At 36.5% G+C, this 14741-nt stretch overlaps 1 protein-coding gene across 8 annotated transcripts in view; it reads left to right on the top strand.

Moving 5' to 3' along the window:
* The window catches only part of LOC112051544 (focal adhesion kinase 1), a 181506-nt gene that overhangs the window by 111640 nt on the left and 55125 nt on the right, over positions 1-14741 (top strand). The window contains exon 1 of one of the 8 annotated variants that reach the window (XM_052889005.1): positions 3794-3948. The exons of 4 other annotated variants lie outside the window; for them this stretch is intronic. The gene's annotated coding sequence lies outside the window, so the exon portion shown is untranslated. Of the gene's footprint in view, positions 1-3793; positions 3949-14741 lie in introns of those variants that run through there. 3 more of the 8 variants (XM_052889011.1, XM_052889021.1, XM_052889017.1) reach the window with 3 other exon arrangements.

Raw genomic sequence — 14741 nt, 5'->3', positions numbered from 1 at the left:
CTCACCGAGCTTTATTGCTTTTATGGGTTGGTGTGGCCTGTATTTTGGGGCCTTATCTCATCCGTCACCTACAGACGTGACTCTATAAAACTTTTCTTGTAAAGATACTCGGATTCAAGATTTATTGGAATTTTTATACAATATTAAAAAAAAGTTCCTAAGTGTGCCTCGAATTAAAAAAGGCTTTTACGCAAATCCTTTATGTCTTCAAGTCTAGTCCCCCTTTATTATAAAGCAGAGAAGAGGCATAGTCTTGTTTTTAGCCGATAAAATAAGCTGTAAGATATAAATAGGCGGTTAAGGTTAATGTTGCTAAAAAACCATTTAAGGCCCAGACTACTTTAACAATGTCTTTCGGGTACTCATTTTTATCAAGACCACTTCGGGGTTGACAATTTTTAGCGCAGTGTCCACAGGAAAGTGAGGTCCTTAAAGAGCTCTTTCAGGACTTCCTCTTTTTATTTACGTCTGTCTGCCAGAACCTAATACACTCATAGTAATTATAGTATTAGTGTGATAGAAAACAGCCGTTAATTTAGCCAGAATCATAGGAACGTGTCTATTTAGAATTCCATTGGTGCCATTCGTTTCAATCAACATTCAGTGGCTCGTCTAATGATGTTGACGTTTTCAATGTTTTCAATAGAGCGACCCCCTCACGACACGACCGCGCGGCACCGGCCCCAATGAAAGCATTCTACAGTGTAATTTGGTGACAGATACAACATACATTCCTTAATTACAATTAAAATTATTGTCATACATAGTCCATGCTATCCGTAATTCTATGTTGGATTGTTGACCTATTTTTTCTGTTACTCAACTGAAAGCTCTGTGTTTAGTTATTGTCACTCTTCATCACCATCATCTTCATCAGCCTCTTCTATTTGCCTTTCTCTCTTCTGTACAAAGGGGATCAGACCCACCCAGCTGTACCAATGCGGATTGGCGAGCACTCCAGTGTTGTATTCGGGTGAGGCCAGTAGCTGCCTGTAGGTGGGCAGTAGGTAGTGCTATAAGGCTAAGAATTAGCCTATGAGAATATAAGATAACAAAATAATTTGTATACTCCCGTAAAATTCCGTTTATTTCCAAATCCCAGGCAAACTATGTCTTTCTCCAAGATAAAAGTAGCCTATGTTCGGCTCCAAGGTCCAATGAATTTCATCCAAATCAGTACAGCAGTACACCCTTGAAAAGGTAACAAACAGACAGGTAGACTTACTTTCATATTTATAATTAAATTAATACAAAATGAGCTGCATAAAGTGGATGAGTATAACGACAAACGTTGAAATCCGTTTGTCGGCTGTATAGCGTGTCAAAGGCCAATATTTAAGCACATAACTGCTCTCAAAAAGTAATTATTATATATAATTAAATAAATAAAAAATAAAAAAATAAAAACATAACACTCCTCCGACTTGAGTCTCCGGGTTAAGTCGTAGACTAAACCTTTCGCCAATGGTTCAATAAACCAGATCACTGTTCCGCGCAGCAGTGAAAAAAATTAAATTAGCCTTGATGATTGCTAACCTCCGATAGGAAATGGCACTAGCAGAAGAAGAAGTTTAGAGTCTTTACTGTTACAAATCGCAATATCTCCTGTATCTCCTACTCTACGCGTCGTAAACTGGCGTCACAGACTGTTTACATGAGTCATGTACGCAACTGAGCCTGTAGTCTGTGACTGTACAACGACCTCCGGCGATTGTTCCGCATTGTCGTCGGTGTCCAATAAAAATTAATAACGCGTTTATGCCACTTTGTACGTTGCGCTACGCCTAACATTAGGGGTTTTCTACGTTCACTTGCGTAGAAACCGATGCCGTGGGAAGGTCGGGATAAAAGTGTGTGTTATTCTATTTAATAATCTATAGCTGTGTTTAATTTTTAGCACACTAATATAAAGGCGATATGTGTGTGTATGTTTATTCCTCCGTTACGCTGGAGCTACTGAAGCGATTTGGCTAAAATTTTAAATGGAAATATATTTTACTCTGGATTAACACATGGGCTACTTTTCATCCCGGAAAAATCCATGGTCCCCGCGGGATTTGTGCAAAATTCCACGCGGACGAAGTAAGGATGTAACATCATTATCATTTAAAAGTTATATTCGGCTCAATGTTGAACACGAGTACTCTCAGTATAGTTAGGCGAATAGTCCACCACGCTGGCCCAATGCGGATTGGCAGATTTCACGCACACACATTAAGGAAATTCGCAGGTTTCCTCACAATGTTTTTCCTTCATCGTTTTAGGACACGTCAAATTTTTTTTTTTTAGAAGCACATAATTGAAAAGTTGGAGGTGCATGCCCTGTTACACGAAAGAGAATTCAGAAGCTTTTGAGAGCTATTTCGTGTTGATTATTGAAGATACAACATCTGCCTCGAATAGTTTTGTTGGATAAGTAATATCCAGATTTTATGATTCAATTACGTTATACATTGTATGATATGTTTAATATTCTCACAAATTGTGTATGTTAATAGTTCAAACGCTTACATTATTGTAAATATTTCGATCGTAAACTTTCGTAGCATTATTATCTCATGCGACGTGTGTTAATATGAGCTATAAATAAAACACATTGGCTACAGCTGTTGTGTGCCGTAAGGGCTAAAGCTCATACTCGTAGACACGATACGATATCGTGTCGCAGAAATGTACAATTTAAAAAATTTGAAAAAAAAATGGCACCATTATTGGTCATACAATGTAGTTGAAACAAAGTACTTTTTTTTTATTTTACTAATTAGCCCTTGACGACAATCTCACCTGATGGTAAGTGATGATGGAAGCGGGCTAACTTATTAGGAGAAGGATGAAAATCCACACGGCGTTCGGTTTCTACACGATATCGTGCGGGAACGCTAAATCGCTTGGCGGTACGTCTTTGCCGATAGTGCGGTAACTAGCCACGGCCGAAGCTATTAGTCTTGCAGATATAGAATATATAAGTAGTAAACCATTAATTCTTAGACGAAATAGTGACTACAAGTATGCCCGTACAAGTGGCATGCATAGGTTTAGTGAACAGGGAAGAACGATGTAGAAATATTTTCGTGGGGTTTCAGTCAAACTCGTACCGGTTATGACGGTGTTCCTGCCTTTTCACCTGATGACTATACATTAGATCACAATCATGATCCTTTCTGTGATGCTTATCTAGGCTAAGCTTTAATTCAATAAACACACTTTTTTGCATGTATTAAGTGCATTCTGTTGTCGACAACGTATTATTGTTATTAGAACAAGGCAAATGCATAATTTGCCAATCATACGTTGAGTCGTGTTTTAATAACAATATTTCACTCCATCAGTAGAATCCGTTGCCTTGGAAATATGGGGATAAAAAGTAGTTATGTGCTCTATATGAGCTGTGCCAAATGTCAGTTTTTCTGGAGTTATGATGTATACTATCAGAACTTCAGAACAAAACTGACCCGCCTTGTGATGTAATCATTGAAGTAACGTAAATCTTCACAATTTCAAATATTGTATTCTAACGCAAAAACATCGCAACGTAGCGCGATGCGATATCGTGTCGTGTGTTCTGTGCATGTGCTTTGACCCTAATTGCCATGTAGGCGCATCTGACATTTCACAAACAGCGTTGTTTTAACTAAATGGGTACGACCTTGACTTAAGTTTAACTCATAACCAAATCTTTGCGAAACACCAGCCCACCTGGAGATCATCTGTTAAAAGGTTGCTCTGTCCCTCTCGCGCACATTGGAATTGTTGTTGATCTAAATGGAATGGCAGTTGAAAGGTGAATGATGTGATGCGTGGCTTAGTCTCCGGTCAGTCTCGGTGCGCGCACGCCGCCGTTCGCGCGGTTGCAACGCGCTATCCAATTCGAATTGAGTTGACGCGTTCCGAATTCGAAATTCAAATTTGAAGTTTATCGATGTTTGCATTTATTGCTGTGTTGCCAGTGTACTGTGTTATCTATTTTTATTTCTTCACTTTACCAGTGTTTGAGATAAAAATCTCAAACTTGTTTTTTAATTATTTACTATTTTAATTATTTGTATTGAATAATTTCAATTTACGTACATATAATATTTGGTCACGCTCCTTTTGCGTTGTTTAAATTAATGATCACTTCTATATTAAACTAAGTGACGAGAATAATATTTTAGTACCATAAGTTGTAATTAATTATTCCGTAATTCACGGAACTCGGTAGGGAAGGCTAGTACTATGCACAAATGATAACAACCTCGCATTTATTTATATTTCCTCATTATATTACCGTTAAGTTATGAAGCATAGAAATAGTATTTATGTATTTTTAATTCATACCTAAATTTCACTACTTTACAAAACTTACACCTTGGTTGCGACTTAGATCAGATAATACTTAATGAAAAAAATTCTAATATGTTATTAAAAATAATAATATTATGACGTCATAATAAAATTATCGTTTGATGCTATTTAAGGTGAAGTTTAATACCACCCTAAAAATAAATACTTAATGAAAAAAAGTAGGACACTACAAATAAATTAACGTAATATTCCAACACTGTGCCAAGTGTCTTACGGAATAAAAATATAATATGATTCCGTTCGGATTTCGAAATGAAAACATGTCCAGAGGTAACAAACCTTCGCGGCGTTGAATCTGAATTCCGAATAGCTCTCGACAACGGGACGATTGAACTGTTAGCTGGGACTTGGAACCGCTCCAACATTCAAAATTGGCCTGATAGTTTCATTGTATTCGTATAAAACAATAGCCTATTTATAAGTGAACCTAAACATGACACGAGACCGGTCGTAAAAAAACGGTTGAACTCGCCGAAAAGAAATTAAATGTTTCAAAAGCACCGTAAAAGTTCTTCTACTGGAACTGCTTGTGTGTGTGCAGGAAATAGTTACGATACATGAAATAAAATTAGGTTTACGATTCCTGCATTCAATAGTAAATTTTATTTAATTTTTTGTTTATATATTTTAACTCCTAACTTGGTTTAGTAATCCCTTAGCTGGATTGAATTCGTATTACTAATTTACTAATTCCCTAATATGTTGCTTATTTACTAATACGTTGTCCCTCATATATTTACTCGTCATTTATGAGAATTGTCCAATATCTAAAATAGTTATCCAGTCTATATCTGATTCAGTCAAAACTAGCAAGAAGCTTTAACTTTCACAGTGACGAATCTCCCTAATAAAATATCTTTTACTAGCAGACTCCTCGTGGTTTCACTTGAGTACTTTTTTGTTCCCCTGAAAATCCGGGTACAAAATATAGCCTATGCAACTCACAAATAACGTAGCTTTCTAGATGTAAAAGAATTTTCAAAATCGGTTAAGTAGATCTAGACATTACCCCCTTTACCTGTTCATAATATTTGTATAGATGTAAGCGAGTAAAAAGTCTGTCAATCGTTGCGATTTGAAGCTTTCTTGCGATTGATTGGTTGCGAAACTTTACTATATCATATACTTGATGGGGTTATATCAAAGCCTCAATAGCTCAATAGCTCAAACGAGCGTTGGTTCGAGCCCCGCCCCGTTGGTCTATTGTCGTACCCACTCCTAACAGTCTTTCCCAACTAGTTGGAGAGAATCGGAATATTGGTCATATTATAAAAGATATGCAAATATTCCAAAAAAAAAAATACGTTTTCGATAAAATTAAGATTAAATAAAAAAAATTAAAATTGGAATATGCTGTAACGTTGTTACAATTAAGTACTTTTCTAAAAATAAATACACGTACATTGAAGAAAATTACTTAACTAGAGGAACTACGGGATAAAATAAAAAATAATAATAAATCTGTAATTTTACAATTGATCATTGTACAGTTAAAATCTACATGGGTTGCTCGGAAACGTAATGTAGAGAGTTTGTTGGTAGGTCTGGAACGACTGCTTTGTTTCGTATTTAATTAAATGTATTTATTGTACAGAGATTATTCTCAATTACAGCCTTTCGGTAAACGATGGTGAAGTTTTCAAAATTCAAAATTCAAAATTCATTTATTTCAAGTAGGCTCAGTTTACAAGCACTTTTGACACGTCAGTTGACTATTTGTAAAGATTCTACCACCGGTTCGGAAGGCAGGTTTGTACATAACATGCAGTTTTCACCAGAAATTTACGAGTAATTTCGTTGAAAATCAGCGCGTCGTTGAGTGACATGCACGCTTTATTGCTACTATTACTGCCAGTACATACATACCACGGACTTATGAGCAGTTATCCTAAACGTTACCAACAATATGCCCGGAGCAAACGACCACATGCGCGGTGCAGTAATAAAGCTTAGAGGCATGTCTAGTCGTAATATATCCGCGTCCATAATGCTAGAGATTTTACGCAAGCGACCTGGTATTATGGACTTGGTACTTTGACATTTGGGAAATAGAGGGGACGGACACGCTAACATTTTTAAACAAGTTATTATCAAACATTTTTAAAATACCCCAAATTGTAAAATTTCCATCGCATAGGTGTGGATAAAAATTTTCATCATGTTAGCTTTTTAAAGTAAAAGTATCGAATCAGTAGGTTTGTTCCTTCAAGTTACGATGCCTGAGACAGAAGCAGACAGACACATACGAGTAGATAGATACGTTAAATTTAACATCCTTTGCATTAATAACTTGAAATTCAACTCTTTGTAGGTCGAGAGTGAAAAACAACTAAGGCATGTTTCTTCTTTAAGCCAAATTATCTCTTGTTCGCTGTCACACAAGAAGTAATAATGCCTAAACCATAAAGAAAACTATAGCATCATAGTTATGGGGTTGGACATAGAACCGATAGCTTTGAACCGAGCTTCACCTATTGAATTAAAAGCCTAGATATTAGCCTGCTAATGCTTGGGAAGAACTCACACTTAGCACAGATTTTTAGTTTTGCTCAAAAAATACAGATGTATTGAATTTGCTATTTTAAACTTGAAAAGTCCATAATTTTTTAGCTTTATTTTATCACCTCAGCATGCTTGCATTAGCTGTACGAACTTAACTTACCAAAAGATAGCTTAAGTTGAAAAGCTCAAAATGCTAGAACACTTTCAGCGCGTCTACACTTACGAAAACATCTTAACCACGTTCGTAATAACCCATTTACAACGATCCGCAAAGAGCTGGAACGGGAACGAACAAAGATTAATCTTGAAATGTGCTCCGAATTTTCTCGAATACCTTTTTGCATTGGAGGAACCTTTTTTTCTCTCTCCGTTGTTTACATACGGCATCTCATTGTGTACATATTTCATTTGAATGTATACGAGTATGTACCGTTGACCTAGTTTACTGTATATCTGTATAAACAATATAGTTTATCATTGATCCCGTTTAAAATTATCCGAACAGTTTTTTTTAATCCAAGGACGACTTTTTCTTATTTATCATTAAGCGGTGGTTCTGTATACATTATCTACGTTGATATTGTTGAAGCTAGAGAAGAATACAATGCATATTTGCTGCGTTGGAAATGAAATCTTCAAAAAGTCTTACGTTTAAATAGTAAACGTAAGACTTTATAGAGCTGTTTTCACTGCGTCTTCGCCGGCGAAGACGAGATCCTCGATGTCTGACGTCATCCGGACGTAAGTTATTAACTCACGATCTCGGGGGCGCCCGGGCTGATACTCTCAGGCCAAAACATCCTTCATGAACGGCCCCTAAGCCGAGGTCCATGTCTCAGAGGAGACGCACTTAGAAAGTAATTCCGCTCATCTCTTTTGTTTCTGCCTTCAGGCGATGTTACTGCGCTTGGCCAAAAGACCTGGTGACGCTGCTGAAATTCAGGAGCCTACGGCACTTACACAACCAGAAAATAATAGCTGTTTTTTGCCCATAAATGTTTATTTAATTTAAATGTACATAAAACATAAACAATCGCTATATATGTATATGTATATTAGTCGTATACATATATAACGATTGGTTGGTTCTTTTTAATTAGAGAAAAATAGTCAACATAATAATTATACAAATACGTAGTTCCGTTATACAAGTATTTCTAGATCGCTTTGGTGCTACCGAGTTCTCCTTGAACGAGATAGTTCACCCTGCCCTCATCTCCGGCCATATTTGCAACTATTCCGCTAATTGACTCTGATGTTATACTTAATGGGAATGTTGACCGACTAGAATATGTCAACTCATGAGATATTCAGTGAAAAGCCTGTTTGTTCGAGTTGCTTTGTTGTTGTATTCCTTATAATTGCGTTCTATTATATTTTTTTACTCTTTTGTAATACCAAAAGCATCTATCTATCTATCTATCTGTGTATATGATATTTCATGTCCATTATAACTTGAGAAATTAAAGGATCTTCATATGAACTTTTAATCCTTATTTTATAAAGATTATCTGGATATTTATTTCAAAATCTATTAATTTTTTCTTATCGTAATTAGATGATAATTTTTACAGTTTTAGCTTCCTTACAATAAATGTGACATTTTTCAATAAATGAACTATAAACATAAACGTACAAATAACAAAGATATTAGTAATTTTGTTTAAACGCCCATACAAATAAATCTAACGATCATTATTACCTGAGACGTCATTAAATCGTACCATTTTGTATGGGGCGTTTTTCAGGGAACCGCGGCAGCGTCGCAAATCTGACTCTTTAAATCCCTGTAGCCCCGAAAGTAATGATCGCAGATACCCTGTTACTTTTTCAAAATTGCTTTACTATTAGCATACTCCTAATTTATAAACAATTTGATAAAACTGTCATCATCCCTATTGATACAGGATATGTTTATTGGTGTTAATTGTTTTCAATGTGTGAGTTTACCTTTGCCTCTCAAAAAACGACAGACTTTGTTGGTGAATTTGAGTGCGATACAAGTCCAAAAGTCTGAGTCGATAGCGATCGATATTGTCTATATACCGCTGGCCTTAACGGATAAACTTAGTCATTACTTTCACGTTTATAAGTTTTTATACGTATAGCTTTACGAGTGTGCGTACACGCGTGACAGCTAGCGTTGTTAAACAAACGTCCATACAAATAGACGCGACGCTGATTCATGGACCCAGTTCAGACTTCAACGGCTTCTCCGGTGTATATTTAGTTGAGTGTCGAGTTTCTAGAGTGATGTCGGCTGTCGTTTCTGTCTTATTAGGAAACATGCTTTGAGAGCTCGAAAGTGGAAGTATAAAATTGGAAACGCGAAGTCTGCTATGTAGGTAAACAAAACATGATTTTATAACCGACTTCAAAAAAAAAAAAACCAGTGTGTATGTTCGAATGGTCCTCAAAAATTATACTGTACATAACCCCATCCAAATGGGGTTCTGGTTATTCAAATGAATATTTGCCGGGAGATTACTGTTAAGATCATAAAACATACTAGACCCAACAGTACAAAATTATTTGATACTAGCGGATGCCCGTGACATCATCCGCGTGAAACTCTAGCCTACCCTACCCCTACCCTTACTCTACCCCTAACCTACCCCTACCCTACCCGTATCCTACCCCTACCCTACCCTACCCTACCCTACCCCTACCCCTACCCTATCCTTACCCTACCCTATCCTTAAATTTTTCAATTTTTTTCTGTCATATGAAGCTGTCATATGACAATAACTAACACATTAAAAAAAATTTAAAATCGGTCCAGCCGGAGATATGGATATGTATTAATTTTTATATTTATAAATAATCAATATTACAGACAAATTGAAATGTTATGTCAAACATGTTTATACGACATGTGGATTTCCTTATGATTTCATGACGTAGTAATTTATTCGAAAGTAAAGCATAGATAGAGGAAATGTACATTATTATTATTAGTGTATGTTTTAAAAAAAGAACTGAGCAACTTTTGAGGTTCTTGCCGGCAGAGATTCTTCTCACAGAACCTGCGTGCATAACCGGTGTTTTAGAGTCTTTACAAATAGTCAAATTTGACGTTATAAAGTGCTTGTATATAGTAAGCATACTTGCAACAAATGAATTTTGATTTTCCTAATAATATGGCATTTTTGCACATAAACCCGATGATATGCTTGATCACATAACCTAAATTATCACAAGAACCTTCTATTAAGTAGATTTTAATTGAAATATTTTCTGAAGAAGGGGATTTTTAGTATTATCAATTATTGTACCGTTTATTTATTTAAATACCGTGCTACCGTTTAAATTTAATGAAATTGTAAATAAAGTGGTCGTATTTCCTGTTGTAAGATATATTTTTTTAATGTTAATTTTTACAAATTTATTTATAACATCACCCTCCGTCATTCGAAGCGATTACAATAATTGGTGTTTTGATAAAAAGTGACGGAACTTCTTTACAACTTGATAACCGTGTAAATTACTTAATTTAATTTATGACTAGCAGGCGCCTGAGACTTCATCCATGTAGAACCTTATGAGGCATTTTAATATAAAGGATTATAAAGAATTCCCGTAATCCCGCAGTGGATACATATTGGACAATCTTATTGGATAATGAATTTTGATTACATAAAATGGATTTATTTTAAAATGAACATTAAGTATTCATGGTAACTTGTGTAGTTTAGGCTGTACATAGAGTCAATCAGTTATCCCCGACCCAGACTTCGTGCGCACAAATGTAAACTGTTTTTTTTTTCATTTATTTTATTTCATTGCCATATGTTTGTGTTAAATTTTCGTATAAACAAAAAAAAAAACATTTGTATTATTTATTTTTAAAAATACGATCTTACTATAGGAACGTCCGCTAGTCTATAAGTACTGGACGTACACTACATCTAACTGCTTTTGTGTGATTAACTAACGGCCGTTTTCAATAACCTACCCAAAATTACGGATAGATAGCTATCCTCGATTATCAGTAACAGTCAAACTATCTGTCAGTAGGTTATTGACAAGCAGATAAGAACAGAAAGATAGATTTTCTTAACTTTAGTAAGCGAAATGGCGGATAGATAGGTTATTGAAAACGGCCTATAGTGAAATCATCCTGACAAAAGAATACAAATACACACTAACTATTATATGTACTTGTTTGCAATATCTTTAAAAACAAGTTGTATAAAAAAATTGATAGACGTTTCGTTGATCGTGATTAACTTTGCCATCAACAATAATGATATGGAAGTGAGGTGATTAACCATATCCGCGTGTGGGCGGAGCTGATCCGTCTCACAAATTTCACTACAGTTAATGATACGTTCAACGTTCTACGTTCAATGATCATTAACTTCTTGTTCCCTCTTTTTTCTTGGCATTTCCGCGTGTTTTGCTCAAGGTTGTCTAGTTAATCAGTAGTTTCCTTGCCTCCCAATTTTCCTCTTTTTTAATCTTGTTTATAGAGGGTTTTCTCAATTGTAATGATTCTCGCAAGGTACGTAACTCTTGCTTAAGATATTTACACTTTTTTTGTCTGAAAATTTTCCCTGCCTTGGCACACAACTACGACTTCTTATGTGTACGTTATACTCTCCTCTTGGGATTACAGACCATTGAAGTTGTTGAAAGCACGGGAATATAAGGTAGGGTTTGCAAACCCCAGAGGTCTTAGTAAGTTTGATGACACCCTGTATTTATCGTCCAAAGGTTCTTTCTATGGAGGCAAGCGGTGACCATTTGCGTTCTACTCTCATATAGAGAACCGGAAATTCCTTCTAAAACAGTCATCATCATCGGCTTATTGCTATTGCTTATTGTAGAGTTTAGGTCTCCTCTCTGTTATGAGAGAGAGCTCATAAGCAATATAATGATGATGTCAAAAGAATTGGGATGGTACAAAAGTTAAAACCACGCCTTACTTCGCCCTAGTGTAGTAGGTATTACATTACACTACAGTACAGTACAACAATACAATGTTTTACATTTCAGACCTTTGCCTTCCATTATCATAACAAAGATACAGAGATTGAGAACGAATAAGTATGAGATTACATACATTGAGTTCAATACTTCATTAATTCATAACGATAACAAAAATAGGTTGTCGCTTACTTACCAATTGTTATGTAAATCGTATTATCTGTTAGTTGTTTACCAAAATAATCCTAAAGATGATCTTTGTCGGTGTAGACAAGGTTGAACGAGTTAGTTACAATACGGAAAGGCAAGGTCGGCTGGTAATGTATGCAGAGCTTGTACGCAAATAGGTTTTTTTCTTACGTTTAATTTATAAAAAAATACACGTGGAGAAGAACTAAAGTCACCGAGATAGCTCAACGAGTCGCGAAGCTGAAGTGGCAATGGGCGGGGCACATAGTTCGAAAAGCCGATGGCCGTTGTGGTCCCAAGGTGCTTGAATGGCGACCCCGCACTAGAAAGCCCAAAGATGGACTGACGACATCAAGCGAGTCCCAGGGATTCGCTGGATGCAGGCGGCTCAGTATCGTGATGTTTAGAAGTCTCTACAAAAGGCCTATGTCCTGCAGTGGACGTCCATCGGCTGATATGATGATGATGACGATGACACGTACAGAAAAAATTTAATATTTTTCTCAGGTAATTTCCGTGAAAAAATACGACCCCAAACGGCCACGGCCAGTAAAAACAATGTTCAACTGTAAAGTGACTTTACAATCGAACATTGTAGAATCAACATCCCCCGAGGATACTCCGGAAAATTTCGACTTTCGAGACGAAAAATATGTTGAGGGTTGATTTCCGTCTCGAGAGGATTGTAAAACCGTTTCAGTAATTCTTATTTCGTATGGGTTAATGTCAGGTTAGTAGGTTACCGTCTTGCAGTGATTGCATTTTGTACGTAGACTTTCTAACAGTATCTGTTATTTTGGTACTTTGAGATTTTCGTGTTTAACTCTTTTTGTATAAAATTAAAAAAACATTGTTTAGCAAGCTTTAGATATCCCAGTGGATATGACCTCTGCCTCCGATATTATGGGCGTAGGTTCGAACTCGGTTCGGAGCGGTGCCGCTGCGGCGTTGCGCATGCAATTAATATCAATAATAATATGAATAATAATATACTTCCGACCGACTTTTCGGTCACGGCGGCTAATCTTATGGTGAGATTAACCAATTACGCAGGAGATATTATAGTGCACAAGTGTGTGCGCAGAGGTACACTCTCTCTTTCCTCGCTCTCGAAATCCGATGGGACGGCAGACCAATACGACCGGTGAGAGATCAGGCGCAGGACCGGCGGCTTTATGTGCTCTCCGAGGCACGGGGGTGTACTAACACCGCCAACTTCCCAACTCCAGGCTGCTATTAAGATTTTCCTTGTAAGAAAAATCCCAATAACCTATTTTGTTTATTTTGGCCTGATCCGGGATTCGAACCCTTGACCTCATTTTTTGTAGCTGAACCAGCTAACCACGGGACCAATGAGTGAATGCGGGCAGTTAAGATATGCCCCACACGGTGAGTTCCGGCGCCGCGCCGCACTTTCTGTACACTTTCTGCTACGGCGCCGCCGCTCACCACGTGTGTACAGCGACGCGGCAAAACGTCTCTTGCGCGGCGCCGCACCGCACCGTGTGCCTTTACTCTGAATGTTTAAATTTGTCTTCTATGCTATTACCCTGGTACTTTGTTGTTGTTGATGTATGACGCTTTGGCGTTACGTGACTATTTTATCAGTTAACTCTACTCAAGCTTAAAAAAAGCAAAATAAAAATAAAATAAGAAATGTTTATATTAAAACTTATCAAACGCAGATTTTGCCAATTTACCTAATTTGTCTCAGTAGTGGCATACCTTGAACGATCACCTTATTCATGCCACTGCAAAACATCACAGATGAAAACAGGTTAAGCGCATATTTTGAGTATTCAATGGGGATACGCGCATAATCAAGCTATATAAAAGAACTACGGCGTTAACGTCAATGACGTGCACTTCATACATGCATTGAAGCACTGCATACTATAAGAAATGTTTTTCTTAAAGCTTATCAAACGCATATTTTGCCAGTGTGCCTAATTTGTCTTACTAGTGGCATACCTTTAACGATCACCTTATTCATACCACTGCAAAACATCACAGATGAAAACAGGTTAAGCGGATATTTAGCGTAGTCAATGGGGATACGCACATAAACATTACTATTTAATCGAAACCTTTTCCGAAGTGCGTTAAAAAAATAGATCGTTTTGCAACGTAACTGTCGATATCGCGTTCGCTATTTGCATAAATTTGCGTTTATTACAAGCGGTTGTCCTCTGCAGCAGTGTCGGTGCCATTACTGGCCTTTCACTATGTGTTATGAAAATATGTATGTTAAAAAATAATTTTATTTTTTTTAAATCTCAGTTTAAGTATATAAAAGTGAAAGTGTATTCATATTGTCAAGTTCAACCAAATTAAACGGGTCGAATATTTTTACTTGAATAGCCAGTTTTTTGGACGTCCGATGTAATTCAATTTTCTTTTTGCATTATATTGTATGGTAAACAATACCAACAAACCACCAAAGTTTAGACTAACGAAGCGCTCTCACTTTTACAAATAATTAAAAAAATAAAATGCTATGCATAAATAAAATGTCTCTCAAAATAACTGTGTCTTTTCAAATGTAAAAGCTATTTACACGATACTAAAACATTATCAAACTTTTTTAAACATTTTTGTCTGTCTTTCTGTCCGGGCTAATCTCTGAAACAATTGAACCGATTTTAATGGGACTTTAACTGGAATATATAAGAGGTTATGGAGCAACACGTATAGGCTACTTTTTATCCTGAAAAAATACATACGAAGTCACGGGCGTCCGCTAGTACAAAATATAATAAATACTATTTAATAGGCAC

Source organism: Bicyclus anynana, chromosome 2 (assembly GCF_947172395.1).
Source record: "Bicyclus anynana chromosome 2, ilBicAnyn1.1, whole genome shotgun sequence".
Lineage (NCBI taxonomy): Eukaryota > Metazoa > Arthropoda > Insecta > Lepidoptera > Nymphalidae > Bicyclus > Bicyclus anynana.
Note: the sequence above shows the minus strand (reverse complement) of the source record. Positions and strands in the feature narration are given on the sequence as shown.